The 13,963-nt window shown below is 56.8% G+C and overlaps 9 non-coding genes and 2 pseudogenes across 9 annotated transcripts; all 11 read left to right on the forward strand.

Moving 5' to 3' along the window:
• The first annotated feature begins 2,275 nt into the window (after positions 1-2,275).
• LOC146637247 (5S ribosomal RNA) lies at positions 2,276-2,394 on the forward strand (annotated as a pseudogene).
• An 820-nt stretch (positions 2,395-3,214) lies between these two features.
• On the forward strand, positions 3,215-3,333 carry LOC146637248 (5S ribosomal RNA). The gene has a single exon (XR_014905824.1). It is a non-coding gene; the product is annotated as a 5S ribosomal RNA (ribosomal RNA).
• A 940-nt stretch (positions 3,334-4,273) lies between these two features.
• LOC146637249 (5S ribosomal RNA) lies at positions 4,274-4,392 on the forward strand. The gene has a single exon (XR_014905825.1). It is a non-coding gene; the product is annotated as a 5S ribosomal RNA (ribosomal RNA).
• Positions 4,393-5,029: 637 nt separating this feature from the next.
• On the forward strand, positions 5,030-5,148 carry LOC146637250 (5S ribosomal RNA). Its single transcript, XR_014905827.1, has one exon. It is a non-coding gene; the product is annotated as a 5S ribosomal RNA (ribosomal RNA).
• A 982-nt stretch (positions 5,149-6,130) lies between these two features.
• On the forward strand, positions 6,131-6,249 carry LOC146637251 (5S ribosomal RNA; annotated as a pseudogene).
• A 1,336-nt stretch (positions 6,250-7,585) lies between these two features.
• Positions 7,586-7,704, forward strand: LOC146637252 (5S ribosomal RNA). Its single transcript, XR_014905828.1, has one exon. It is a non-coding gene; the product is annotated as a 5S ribosomal RNA (ribosomal RNA).
• Positions 7,705-8,801: 1,097 nt separating this feature from the next.
• On the forward strand, positions 8,802-8,920 carry LOC146637253 (5S ribosomal RNA). Its single transcript, XR_014905622.1, has one exon. It is a non-coding gene; the product is annotated as a 5S ribosomal RNA (ribosomal RNA).
• An 822-nt stretch (positions 8,921-9,742) lies between these two features.
• LOC146637254 (5S ribosomal RNA) lies at positions 9,743-9,861 on the forward strand. The gene has a single exon (XR_014905829.1). It is a non-coding gene; the product is annotated as a 5S ribosomal RNA (ribosomal RNA).
• A 1,841-nt stretch (positions 9,862-11,702) lies between these two features.
• LOC146637255 (5S ribosomal RNA) lies at positions 11,703-11,821 on the forward strand. Its single transcript, XR_014905657.1, has one exon. It is a non-coding gene; the product is annotated as a 5S ribosomal RNA (ribosomal RNA).
• A 940-nt stretch (positions 11,822-12,761) lies between these two features.
• Positions 12,762-12,880, forward strand: LOC146637256 (5S ribosomal RNA). Its single transcript, XR_014905830.1, has one exon. It is a non-coding gene; the product is annotated as a 5S ribosomal RNA (ribosomal RNA).
• Positions 12,881-13,517: 637 nt separating this feature from the next.
• On the forward strand, positions 13,518-13,636 carry LOC146637257 (5S ribosomal RNA). The gene has a single exon (XR_014905831.1). It is a non-coding gene; the product is annotated as a 5S ribosomal RNA (ribosomal RNA).
• Positions 13,637-13,963: the final 327 nt, after the last annotated feature.

A 13,963-nucleotide genomic window follows, 5' to 3' on the forward strand; every position in this document is an offset into this window, starting at 1 on the left:
GCCTGAGTGACCGGCTGGGGCCACTTACACCACATCAGGGCCTGTGGCTCTGGCTGAGGCCACTTACACCACACCAGGGCCTGTGGCTGCTGGCTGAGGCCAGTTACACCACACCAGAGCCTGTGGCTGCTGGCTGAAGCCACTTACCCCACACCAGGGCCTTAGTTGCTATTGAGGCCACTTACACCACACCAGGGCCTGTGGCTGCTGGCTGAGGCCACCTACACCACACCAGGGCCTGTGGCTGCTGGCTGAGGCGACTTACACCACACCAGGGCCTTAGTTGCTATTGAGGCCAATTACACCACACCAGGGTCTGTGGCTCTTACTCAGGCCACTTACACCACACCAGGGCCTGTGGCACTGGCTGAGGCCACTTACACCACACCAGGGCCTGTGGCTGCTGGCTGAGACCACTTACACCACACCAGGGCCTGTGGCTGCTGGCTGAGACCACTTACACCACACCAGGGCCTGTGGCTCTTGCTCAGGCCACTTACACCACACCAGGGCCTGTGGCTCTTGCTCAGGACACTTACACCACACCAGGGCCTGTGGCTCTTGCTCAGGCCACTTACACCACACCAGGGCCCTTTTGCTGCTGGCTGAGGCGACTTACACCACACCAGGGCCTGTGGCTGCTGGCTGAGGCCACTTACACCACACCAGGGCCTGTGGCTGCTGGCTGAGGCCACCTACACCACACCAGGGCCTGTGGCTGCTGGCTGAGACCACTTACACCACACCAGGGCCTTAGTTGCTATTGAGGCCAATTACACCACACCAGGGTCTGTGGCTCTTGCTCAGGCCACTTACACCACACCAGGGCCTGTGGCACTGGCTGAGGCCACTTACACCACACCAGGGCCTGTGGCTGCTGGCTGAGGCCACCTACACCACACCAGGGCCTGTGGCTGCTGGCTGAGGCCACTTACACCACACCAGGGCCTTAGTTGCTATTGAGGCCAATTACACCACACCAGGGTCTGTGGCTCTTGCTCAGGCCACTTACACCACACCAGGGCCTGTGGCACTGGCTGAGGCCACTTACACCACACCAGGGCCTGTGGCTGCTGGCTGAGGCCACTTACACCACACAAGGGCCTGTGGCTGCTGGCTGAGGCCACCTACACCACACCAGGGCCTGTGGCTGCTGGCTGAGGCCACTTACAACACACCAGGGCCTGTGGCTGCTGGCTGAGGCCACCTACACCACACCAGGGCCTTAGTTGCTATTGAGGCCAATTACACCACACCAGGGTCTATGGCTCTTGCTCAGGCCACTTACACCACACCAGGGCCTGTGGCACTGGCTGAGGCCACTTACACCACACCAGGGCCTGTGGCTGCTGGCTGAGGCCACTTACACCACACAAGGGCCTGTGGCTGCTGGCTGAGGCCACCTACACCACACCAGGGCCTGTGGCTGCTGGCTGAGACCACTTACACCACACCAGGGCCTGTGGCTCTTGCTCAGGCCACTTACACCACACCAGGGCCTGTGGCTCTTGCTCAGGCCACTTACACCACACCAGGGCCTGTGGCTCTTGCTCAGGCCACTTACACCACACCAGTGCCTGTGGCTTCTGGCTGAGGCGACTTACACCACACCAGGGCCTGTGGCTGCTGGCTGAGGCCACTTACACCACACCAGGGCCTGTGGCTCTTGCTCAGGCCACTCACATCACACCAGGCCCTGCGCTTCTGGCCGAGGCCATCTTCACCAAACCAGGCCCTGTGCTGCTTGCTGTGGCCATGTACAACACACCAGGCCCTGTGCTGGTTCCTGAGGCCATCTTCAACAATCCAGGGCCTGAGTGACCGGCTGGGGCCACTTACACCACATCAGGGCCTGTGGCTCTGGCTGAGGCCACTTACACCACACCAGGGCCTGTGGCTGCTGGCTGAGGCCAGTTACACCACACCAGGGCCTTAGTTGCTATTGAGGCCAATTACACCACACCAGGGTCTGTGGCTCTTGCTCAGGCCACTCACATCACACCAGGCCCTGCGCTTCTGGCCGAGGCCATCTTCACCAAACCTGGCCCTCTGCTGCTAGCTGTGGCCATGTACAACACACCAGGCCCTGTGCTGGTTCCTGAGGCCATCTTCAACAATCCAGGGCCTGTGCTGTTGGATAAATGCCAAACTAAGCCTTTGGGTTAGGGTATTATGCAAACATGCAGGTATGGTTATAGGATTGTCTTCGTAACTTCAGGTACTTGCCACCTAATCACTTGAATCCATAAATTGAGACATTGTGCTGGGGCCAGCAGCTTACGGCCATACCACCCTGAGCACGCCCGACCTCGTCTGATCTCGGAAGCTAAGCAGGGCTGGGCTTGGTTAGTACTCGGATGGGAGACTGCCTTGGAATACCTGGTGCTGTAAGCCTTTCATTTTCATGTCATTGAACCGCTTTTGATCCAGAGAAGGGGTGTATTAAAAGACCAAAAGCAGCTGCCCATTAATGAGGGCACATTAACGACATTGCTTTTGGCTCTTTTCCAATGTCTTGTGCTGCTAGCTGATGCCACCTACACCACACCAGGGCCTGAGTGACCGGCTGGGGCCACTTACACCACATCAGGGCCTGTGGCTCTGGCTGAGGCCACTTACACCACACCAGGGCCTGTGGCTGCTGGCTGAGGCCACCTACACCACACCAGGGCCTTAGTTGCTATTGAGGCCAATTACACCACACCAGGGTCTGTGGCTCTTGCTCAGGCCACTTACACCACACCAGGGCCTGTGGCACTGGCTGAGGCCACTTACACCACACCAGGGCCTGTGGCTGCTGGCTGAGGCCACTTACACCACACAAGGGCCTGTGGCTGCTGGCTGAGGCCACCTACACCACACCAGGGCCTGTGGCTGCTGGCTGAGGCCACTTACAACACACCAGGGCCTGTGGCTCTTGCTCAGGCCACTCATATCACACCAGGCCCTGTGCTTCTGGCCGAGGCCATCTTCACCAAACCAGGCCCTGTGCTGCTTGCTGTGGCCATGTACAACACACCAGGCCCTGTGCTGGTTCCTGAGGCCATCTTCAACAATCCAGGGCCTGTGCTGTTGGATAAATGCCAAACTGAGCCTTTGGGTTAGGGTATTATGCAAACATGCAGGTATGGTTATAGGATTGTCTTCGTAACTTCAGGTACTTGCCACCTCATCACTTGAATCCATAAATTGAGACATTGTGCTGGGGCCAGCAGCTTACGGCCATACCACCCTGAGCACGCCCGACCTCGTCTGATCTCGGAAGCTAAGCAGGGCTGGGCTTGGTTAGTACTTGGATGGGAGACTGCCTGGGAATACCTGGTGCTGTAAGCCTTTCATTTTCATGTCATTGAACCGCTTTTGATCCAGAGAAGGGGTGTATTAAAAGACCAAAAGCATCTGCCCATTAATGAGGGCACATTAACGACATTGCTTTTGGCTCTTTTCCAATGTCTTGTGCTGCTAGCTGATGCAACCTACACCACACAAGGGCCTGAGTGACCGGCTGGGGCCACTTACACCACATCAGGGCCTGTGGCTCTGGCTGAGGCCACTTACACCACACCAGGGCCTGTGGCTGCTGGCTGAGGCCACTTACACCACACCAGGGCCTGTGGCTGCTGGCTGAGGCCACCTACACCACACCAGGGCATTAGTTGCTATTGAGGCCAATTACACCACACCAGGGTCTGTGGCTCTTGCTCAGGCCACTTACACCACACCAGGGCCTGTGGCACTGGCTGAGGCCACTTACACCACACCAGGGCCTGTGGCTGCTGGCTGAGGCCACTTACACCACACCAGGGCCTGTGGCTGCTGGCTGAGGCCACTTACACCACACCAGGGCCTGTGGCTCTTGCTCAGGCCACTTACACCACACCAGGGCCTGTGGCACTGGCTGAGGCCACTTAGACCACACCAGGGCCTGTGGCTGCTGGCTGAGGCCACTTACAACACACCAGGGCCTGTGGCTGCTGGCTGAGGCCACTTACACCAAACCAGGGCCTGTGGCTGCTTGCTGAGGCCATCTTCACCAAACCAGGCCCTGTGCTGCTTGCTGTGGCCATGTAAAACACACCAGGTCCTGTGCTGGTTCTTGAGGCCATCTTCAACAATCCAGGGCCTGTGCTGTTGGATAAATGCCAAACTGAGCCTTTGGGTTAGGGTATTATGCAAACATGCAGGTATGGTTATAGGATTGTCTTCGTAACTTCAGGTACTTGCCACCTAATCACTTGAATCCATAAATTGAGACATTGTGCTGGGGCCAGCAGCTTACGGCCATACCACCCTGAGCACGCCCGACCTCGTCTGATCTCGGAAGCTAAGCAGGGCTGGGCTTGGTTAGTACTTGGATGGGAGACTGCCTGGGAATACCTGGTGCTGTAAGCCTTTGATTTTCATGTCATTGAACCGCTTTTGATCCAGAGAAGGGGTGTATTAAAAGACCAAAAGCAGCTCCCCATTAATGAGGGCACATTAACGACATTGCTTTTGGCTCTTTTCCAATGTCTTGTGCTGCTAGCTGATGCCACCTACACCACACCAGGGCCTGAGTGACCGGCTGGGGCCACTTACACCACATCAGGGCCTGTGGCTGCTGGCTGAGGCCACTTACACCACACCAGGGCCTGTGGCTGCTGGCTGAGGCCACCTACACCACACCAGGGCCTTAGTTGCTATTGAGGCCAATTACACCACACCAGGGTCTGTGGCTCTTGCTCAGGCCACTCATATCACACCAGGCCCTGTGCTTCTGGCCGAGGCCATCTTCACCAAACCAGGCCCTGTGCTGCTTGCTGTGGCCATGTACAATACACCAGGCCCTGTGCTGGTTCCTGAGGCCATCTTCAACAATCCAGGGCCTGTGCTGTTGGATAAATGCCAAACTGAGCCTTTGGGTTAGGGTATTATGCAAACATGCAGGTATGGTTATAGGATTGTCTTCGTAACTTCAGGTACTTGCCACCTAATCACTTGAATCCATAAATTGAGACATTGTGCTGGCGCCAGCAGCTTACGGCCAGCAGCTTACGGCCATACCACCCTGAGCACGCCCGACCTCGTCTGATCTCGGAAGCTAAGCAGGGCTGGGCTTGGTTAGTACTTGGATGGGAGACTGCCTGGGAATACCTGGTGCTGTAAGCCTTTCATTTTCATGTCATTGAACCGCTTTTGATCCAGAGAAGGGGTGTATTAAAAGACCAAAAGCATCTGCCCATTAATGAGGGCACATTAACGACATTGCTTTTGGCTCTTTTCCAATGTCTTGTGCTGCTAGCTGATGCAACCTACACCACACAAGGGCCTGAGTGACCGGCTGGGGCCACTTACACCACATCAGGGCCTGTGGCTCTGGCTGAGGCCACTTACACCACACCAGGGCCTGTGGCTGCTGGCTGAGGCCACTTACACCACACCAGGGCCTGTGGCTGCTGGCTGAGGCCACCTACACCACACCAGGGCATTAGTTGCTATTGAGGCCAATTACACCACACCAGGGTCTGTGGCTCTTGCTCAGGCCACTTACACCACACCAGGGCCTGTGGCACTGGCTGAGGCCACTTACACCACACCAGGGCCTGTGGCTGCTGGCTGAGGCCACTTACACCACACCAGGGCCTGTGGCTGCTGGCTGAGGCCACTTACACCACACCAGGGCCTGTGGCTGCTGGCTGAGGCCACCTACACCACACCAGGGCCTGTGGCTGTTGACTGAGGCGACTTACACCACACCAGGGCCCTTTTGCTGCTGGCTGAGGCCACTTACACCACACCAGTGCCTGTGGCTTCTGGCTGAGGCGACTTACACCACACCAGGGCCTGTGGCTGCTGGCTGAGGCCACTTACACCACACCAGGGCCTGTGGCTCTTGCTCAGGCCACTCACATCACACCAGGCCCTGCGCTTCTGGCCGAGGCCATCTTCACCAAACCAGGCCCTGTGCTGCTTGCTGTGGCCATCTTCAACAATCCAGGGCCTGTGCTGTTGGATAAATGCCAAACTGAGCCTTTGGGTTAGGGTATTATGCAAACATGCAGGTATGGTTATAGGATTGTCTTCGTAACTTCAGGTACTTGCCACCTAATCACTTGAATCCATAAATTGAGACATTGTGCTGGGGCCAGCATCTTACGGCCATACCACCCTGAGCACGCCCGACCTCGTCTGATCTCGTAAGCTAAGCAGGGCTGGGCTTGGTTAGTACTTGGATGGGAGACTGCCTGGGAATATCTGGTGCTGTAAGCCTTTCATTTTCATGTCATTGAACCGCTTTTGATCCAGAGAAGGGGTGTATTAAAAGACCAAAAGCAGCTCCCCATTAATGAGGGCACATTAACGACATTGCTTTTGGCTGTTTTCCAATGTCTTGTGCTGCTAGCTGATGCCACCTACACCACACCAGGGCCTGAGTGACCGGCTGGGGCCACTTACACCACATCAGGGCCTGTGGCTGCTGGCTGAGGCCACTTACACCACACCAGGGCCTGTGGCTGCTGGCTGAGGCCACCTACACCACACCAGGGCCTTAGTTGCTATTGAGGCCAATTACACCACACCAGGGCCTGTGGCACTTGCTCAGGCCACTTACACCACACCAGGGCCTGTGGCTTCTGGCTGAGGCCACCTACACCACACCAGGGCCTGTGGCTGCTGGCTGAGGCCACTTACAACACACCAGGGCCTGTGGCTCTTGCTCAGGCCACTTACACCACACCAGGGCCTGTGGCTCTTGCTCAGGCCACTTACACCACATCAGGGCCTGTGGCTCTGGCTGAGGCCACTTACACCACACCAGGGCCTGTGGCTGCTGGCTGAGGCCACTTACACCACACCAGGGCCTGTGGCTGCTGGCTGAGGCCACCTACACCACACCAGGGCATTAGTTGCTATTGAGGCCAATTACACCACACCAGGGTCTGTGGCTCTTGCTCAGGCCACTTACACCACACCAGGGCCTGTGGCACTGGCTGAGGCCACTTACACCACACCAGGGCCTGTGGCTGCTGGCTGAGGCCACTTACACCACACCAGGGCCTGTGGCTGCTGGCTGAGGCCACGTACACCACACCAGGGCCTGTGGCTGCTGGCTGAGGCCACCTACACCACACCAGGGCCTGTGGCTGCTGACTGAGGCGACTTACACCACACCAGGGCCCTTTTGCTGCTGGCTGAGGCCACTTACACCACACCAGTGCCTGTGGCTTCTGGCTGAGGCGACTTACACCACACCAGGGCCTGTGGCTGCTGGCTGAGGCCACTTACACCACACCAGGGCCTGTGGCTCTTGCTCAGGCCACTCACATCACACCAGGCCCTGCGCTTCTGGCCGAGGCCATCTTCACCAAACCAGGCCCTGTGCTGCTTGCTGTGGCCATGTACAACACACCAGGCCCTGTGCTGGTTCCTGAGGCCATCTTCAACAATCCAGGGCCTGTGCTGTTGGATAAATGCCAAACTGAGCCTTTGGGTTAGGGTATTATGCAAACATGCAGGTATGGTTATAGGATTGTCTTCGTAACTTCAGGTACTTGCCACCTAATCACTTGAATCCATAAATTGAGACATTGTGCTGGGGCCAGCAGCTTACGGCCATACCACCCTGAGCACGCCCGACCTCGTCTGATCTCGGAAGCTAAGCAGGGCTGGGCTTGGTTAGTACTTGGATGGGAGACTGCCTGGGAATACCTGGTGCTGTAAGCCTTTCCTTTTCATGTCATTGAACCGCTTTTGATCCAGAGAAGGGGTGTATTAAAAGACCAAAAGCATCTGCCCATTAATGAGGGCACATTAACAACACTGCTTTTGGCTCTTTTCCAATGTCTTGTGCTGCTAGCTGATGCCACCTACACCACACCAGGGCCTGAGTGACCGGCTGGGGCCACTTACACCACATCAGGGCCTGTGGCTCTGGCTGAGGCCACTTACACCACACCAGGGCCTGTGGCTGCTGGCTGAGGCCAGTTACACCACACCAGAGCCTGTGGCTGCTGGCTGAGGCCACCTACACCACACCAGGGCCTGTGGCTGCTGGCTGAGGCGACTTACACCACACCAGGGCCCTTTTGCTGCTGGCTGAGGCCACTTACACCACACCAGTGCCTGTGGCTTCTGGCTGAGGCGACTTACACCACACCAGGGCCTGTGGCTGCTGGCTGAGGCCACTTACACCACACCAGGGCCTGTGGCTCTTGCTCAGGCCACTCACATCACACCAGGCCCTGCGCTTCTGGCCGAGGCCATCTTCACCAAACCAGGCCCTGTGCTGCTTGCTGTGGCCATGTACAACACACCAGGCCCTGTGCTGGTTCCTGAGGCCATCTTCAACAATCCAGGGCCTGAGTGACCGGCTGGGGCCACTTACACCACATCAGGGCCTGTGGCTCTGGCTGAGGCCACTTACACCACACCAGGGCCTGTGGCTGCTGGCTGAGGCCAGTTACACCACACCAGGGCCTTAGTTGCTATTGAGGCCAATTACACCACACCAGGGTCTGTGGCTCTTGCTCAGGCCACTCACATCACACCAGGCCCTGCGCTTCTGGCCGAGGCCATCTTCACCAAACCTGGCCCTCTGCTGCTAGCTGTGGCCATGTACAACACACCAGGCCCTGTGCTGGTTCCTGAGGCCATCTTCAACAATCCAGGGCCTGTGCTGTTGGATAAATGCCAAACTAAGCCTTTGGGTTAGGGTATTATGCAAACATGCAGGTATGGTTATAGGATTGTCTTCGTAACTTCAGGTACTTGCCACCTAATCACTTGAATCCATAAATTGAGACATTGTGCTGGGGCCAGCAGCTTACGGCCATACCACCCTGAGCACGCCCGACCTCATCTGATCTCGGAAGCTAAGCAGGGCTGGGCTTGGTTAGTACTCGGATGGGAGACTGCCTTGGAATACCTGGTGCTGTAAGCCTTTCATTTTCATGTCATTGAACCGCTTTTGATCCAGAGAAGGGGTGTATTAAAAGACCAAAAGCAGCTGCCCATTAATGAGGGCACATTAACGACATTGCTTTTGGCTCTTTTCCAATGTCTTGTGCTGCTAGCTGATGCCACCTACACCACACCAGGGCCTGAGTGACCGGCTGGGGCCACTTACACCACATCAGGGCCTGTGGCTCTGGCTGAGGCCACTTACACCACACCAGGGCCTGTGGCTGCTGGCTGAGGCCACCTACACCACACCAGGGCCTTAGTTGCTATTGAGGCCAATTACACCACACCAGGGTCTGTGGCTCTTGCTCAGGCCACTTACACCACACCAGGGCCTGTGGCACTGGCTGAGGCCACTTACACCACACCAGGGCCTGTGGCTGCTGGCTGAGGCCACTTACACCACACAAGGGCCTGTGGCTGCTGGCTGAGGCCACCTACACCACACCAGGGCCTGTGGCTGCTGGCTGAGGCCACTTACAACACACCAGGGCCTGTGGCTGCTGGCTGAGGCCACTTACACCAAACCAGGGCCTGTGGCTGCTTGCTGAGGCCATCTTCACCAAACCAGGCCCTGTGCTGCTTGCTGTGGCCATGTAAAACACACCAGGTCCTGTGCTGGTTCTTGAGGCCATCTTCAACAATCCAGGGCCTGTGCTGTTGGATAAATGCCAAACTGAGCCTTTGGGTTAGGGTATTATGCAAACATGCAGGTATGGTTATAGGATTGTCTTCGTAACTTCAGGTACTTGCCACCTAATCACTTGAATCCATAAATTGAGACATTGTGCTGGGGCCAGCAGCTTACGGCCATACCACCCTGAGCACGCCCGACCTCGTCTGATCTCGGAAGCTAAGCAGGGCTGGGCTTGGTTAGTACTTGGATGGGAGACTGCCTGGGAATACCTGGTGCTGTAAGCCTTTCATTTTCATGTCATTGAACCGCTTTTGATCCAGAGAAGGGGTGTATTAAAAGACCAAAAGCAGCTCCCCATTAATGAGGGCACATTAACGACATTGCTTTTGGCTGTTTTCCAATGTCTTGTGCTGCTAGCTGATGCCACCTACACCACACCAGGGCCTGAGTGACCGGCTGGGGCCACTTACACCACATCAGGGCCTGTGGCTGCTGGCTGAGGCCACTTACACCACACCAGGGCCTGTGGCTGCTGGCTGAGGCCACCTACACCACACCAGGGCCTTAGTTGCTATTGAGGCCAATTACACCACACCAGGGTCTGTGGCTCTTGCTCAGGCCACTTACACCACACCAGGGCCTGTGGCACTGGCTGAGGCCACTTACACCACACCAGGGCCTGTGGCTCTGGCTGAGGCCACCTACACCACACCAGGGCCTTAGTTGCTATTGAGGCCAATTACACCACACCAGGGTCTGTGGCTCTTGCTCAGGCCACTTACACCACACCAGGGCCTGAGTGACCGGCTGGGGCCACTTACACCACATCAGGGCCTGTGGCTCTGGCTGAGGCCACCTACACCACACCAGGGCCTTAGTTGCTATTGAGGCCAATTACACCACACCAGGGTCTGTGGCTCTTGCTCAGGCCACTTACACCACACCAGGGCCTGTGGCACTGGCTGAGGCCACTTACACCACACCAGGGCCTGTGGCTGCTGGCTGAGGCCACTTACACCGCACCAGGGCCTGTGGCTGCTGGCTGAGGCCACCTACACCACACCAGGGCATTAGTTGCTATTGAGGCCAATTACACCACACCAGGGTCTGTGGCTCTTGCTCAGGCCACTTACACCACACCAGGGCCTGTGGCACTGGCTGAGGCCACTTACACCACATCAGGGCCTGTGGCTGTTGGCTGAGGCCACTTACACCACACCAGGGCCTGTGGCTGCTGGCTGAGGCCACTTACACCACACCAGGACCTGTGGCTGCTGGCTGAGGCCACCTACACCACACCAGGGCCTGTGGCTGCTGACTGAGGCGACTTACACCACACCAGGGCCCTTTTGCTGCTGGCTGAGGCCACTTACACCACACCAGTGCCTGTGGCTTCTGGCTGAGGCGACTTACACCACACCAGGGCCTGTGGCTGCTGGCTGAGGCCACTTACACCACACCAGGGCCTGTGGCTCTTGCTCAGGCCACTCACATCACACCAGGCCCTGCGCTTCTGGCTGAGGCCATCTTCACCAAACCAGGCCCTGTGGCTCTTGCTCAGGCCACTTACACCACACCAGGGCCTTATTTGCTATTGAGGCCACTTACACCACACCAGGGCCTGTGGCTCTGGCTTAGGCCACTTACACCACACCAGGGCCTGTGGCACTGGCTGAGGCCACTTACACCACACCAGGGCCTGTGGCTGCTGGCTGAGGCCACTTACACCACACAAGGGCCTGTGGCTGCTGGCTGAGGCCACCTACACCACACCAGGGCCTGTGGCTGCTGGCTGAGGCCACTTACAACACACCAGGGCCTGTGGCTCTTGCTCAGGCCACTCATATCACACCAGGCCCTGTGCTTCTGGCCGAGGCCATCTTCACCAAACCAGGCCCTGTGCTGCTTGCTGTGGCCATGTACAACACACCAGGCCCTGTGCTGGTTCCTGAGGCCATCTTCAACAATCCAGGGCCTGTGCTGTTGGATAAATGCCAAACTGAGCCTTTGGGTTAGGGTATTATGCAAACATGCAGGTATGGTTATAGGATTGTCTTCGTAACTTCAGGTACTTGCCACCTCATCACTTGAATCCATAAATTGAGACATTGTGCTGGGGCCAGCAGCTTACGGCCATACCACCCTGAGCACGCCCGACCTCGTCTGATCTCGGAAGCTAAGCAGGGCTGGGCTTGGTTAGTACTTGGATGGGAGACTTCCTGGGAATACCTGGTGCTGTAAGCCTTTCATTTTCATGTCATTGAACCGCTTTTGATCCAGAGAAGGGGTGTATTAAAAGACCAAAAGCATCTGCCCATTAATGAGGGCACATTAACGACATTGCTTTTGGCTCTTTTCCAATGTCTTGTGCTGCTAGCTGATGCAACCTACACCACACAAGGGCCTGAGTGACCGGCTGGGGCCACTTACACCACATCAGGGCCTGTGGCTCTGGCTGAGGCCACTTACACCACACCAGGGCCTGTGGCTGCTGGCTGAGGCCACTTACACCACACCAGGGCCTGTGGCTGCTGGCTGAGGCCACCTACACCACACCAGGGCATTAGTTGCTATTGAGGCCAATTACACCACACCAGGGTCTGTGGCTCTTGCTCAGGCCACTTACACCACACCAGGGCCTGTGGCACTGGCTGAGGCCACTTACACCACACCAGGGCCTGTGGCTGCTGGCTGAGGCCACTTACACCACACCAGGGCCTGTGGCTGCTGGCTGAGGCCACTTACACCACACCAGGGCCTGTGGCTCTTGCTCAGGCCACTTACACCACACCAGGGCCTGTGGCACTGGCTGAGGCCACTTAGACCACACCAGGGCCTGTGGCTGCTGGCTGAGGCCACTTACAACACACCAGGGCCTGTGGCTGCTGGCTGAGGCCACTTACACCAAACCAGGGCCTGTGGCTGCTTGCTGAGGCCATCTTCACCAAACCAGGCCCTGTGCTGCTTGCTGTGGCCATGTAAAACACACCAGGTCCTGTGCTGGTTCTTGAGGCCATCTTCAACAATCCAGGGCCTGTGCTGTTGGATAAATGCCAAACTGAGCCTTTGGGTTAGGGTATTATGCAAACATGCAGTTATGGTTATAGGATTGTCTTCGTAACTTCAGGTACTTGCCACCTAATCACTTGAATCCATAAATTGAGACATTGTGCTGGGGCCAGCGGCTTACGGCCATACCACCCTGAGCACGCCCGACCTCGTCTGATCTCGGAAGCTAAGCAGGGCTGGGCTTGGTTAGTACTTGGATGGGAGACTGCCTGGGAATACCTGGTGCTGTAAGCCTTTGATTTTCATGTCATTGAACCGCTTTTGATCCAGAGAAGGGGTGTATTAAAAGACCAAAAGCAGCTCCCCATTAATGAGGGCACATTAACGACATTGCTTTTGGCTCTTTTCCAATGTCTTGTGCTGCTAGCTGATGCCACCTACACCACACCAGGGCCTGAGTGACCGGCTGGGGCCACTTACACCACATCAGGGCCTGTGGCTGCTGGCTGAGGCCACTTACACCACACCAGGGCCTGTGGCTGCTGGCTGAGGCCACCTACACCACACCAGGGCCTTAGTTGCTATTGAGGCCAATTACACCACACCAGGGTCTGTGGCTCTTGCTCAGGCCACTCATATCACACCAGGCCCTGTGCTTCTGGCCGAGGCCATCTTCACCAAACCAGGCCCTGTGCTGCTTGCTGTGGCCATGTACAATACACCAGGCCCTGTGCTGGTTCCTGAGGCCATCTTCAACAATCCAGGGCCTGTGCTGTTGGATAAATGCCAAACTGAGCCTTTGGGTTAGGGTATTATGCAAACATGCAGGTATGGTTATAGGATTGTCTTCGTAACTTCAGGTACTTGCCACCTAATCACTTGAATCCATAAATTGAGACATTGTGCTGGCGCCAGCAGCTTACGGCCAGCAGCTTACGGCCATACCACCCTGAGCACGCCCGACCTCGTCTGATCTCGGAAGCTAAGCAGGGCTGGGCTTGGTTAGTACTTGGATGGGAGACTGCCTGGGAATACCTGGTGCTGTAAGCCTTTCATTTTCATGTCATTGAACCGCTTTTGATCCAGAGAAGGGGTGTATTAAAAGACCAAAAGCATCTGCCCATTAATGAGGGCACATTAACGACATTGCTTTTGGCTCTTTTCCAATGTCTTGTGCTGCTAGCTGATGCAACCTACACCACACAAGGGCCTGAGTGACCGGCTGGGGCCACTTACACCACATCAGGGCCTGTGGCTCTGGCTGAGGCCACTTACACCACACCAGGGCCTGTGGCTGCTGGCTGAGGCCACTTACACCACACCAGGGCCTGTGGCTGCTGGCTGAGGCCACCTACACCACACCAGGGCATTAGTTGC

Source organism: Diplotaxodon limnothrissa, linkage group LG3 (genome assembly GCF_057381915.1).
Source record: "Diplotaxodon limnothrissa isolate DT_005_m linkage group LG3, D_limnothrissa_male_GT1.1, whole genome shotgun sequence".
In the NCBI taxonomy this organism is placed as follows: domain Eukaryota; kingdom Metazoa; phylum Chordata; class Actinopteri; order Cichliformes; family Cichlidae; genus Diplotaxodon; species Diplotaxodon limnothrissa.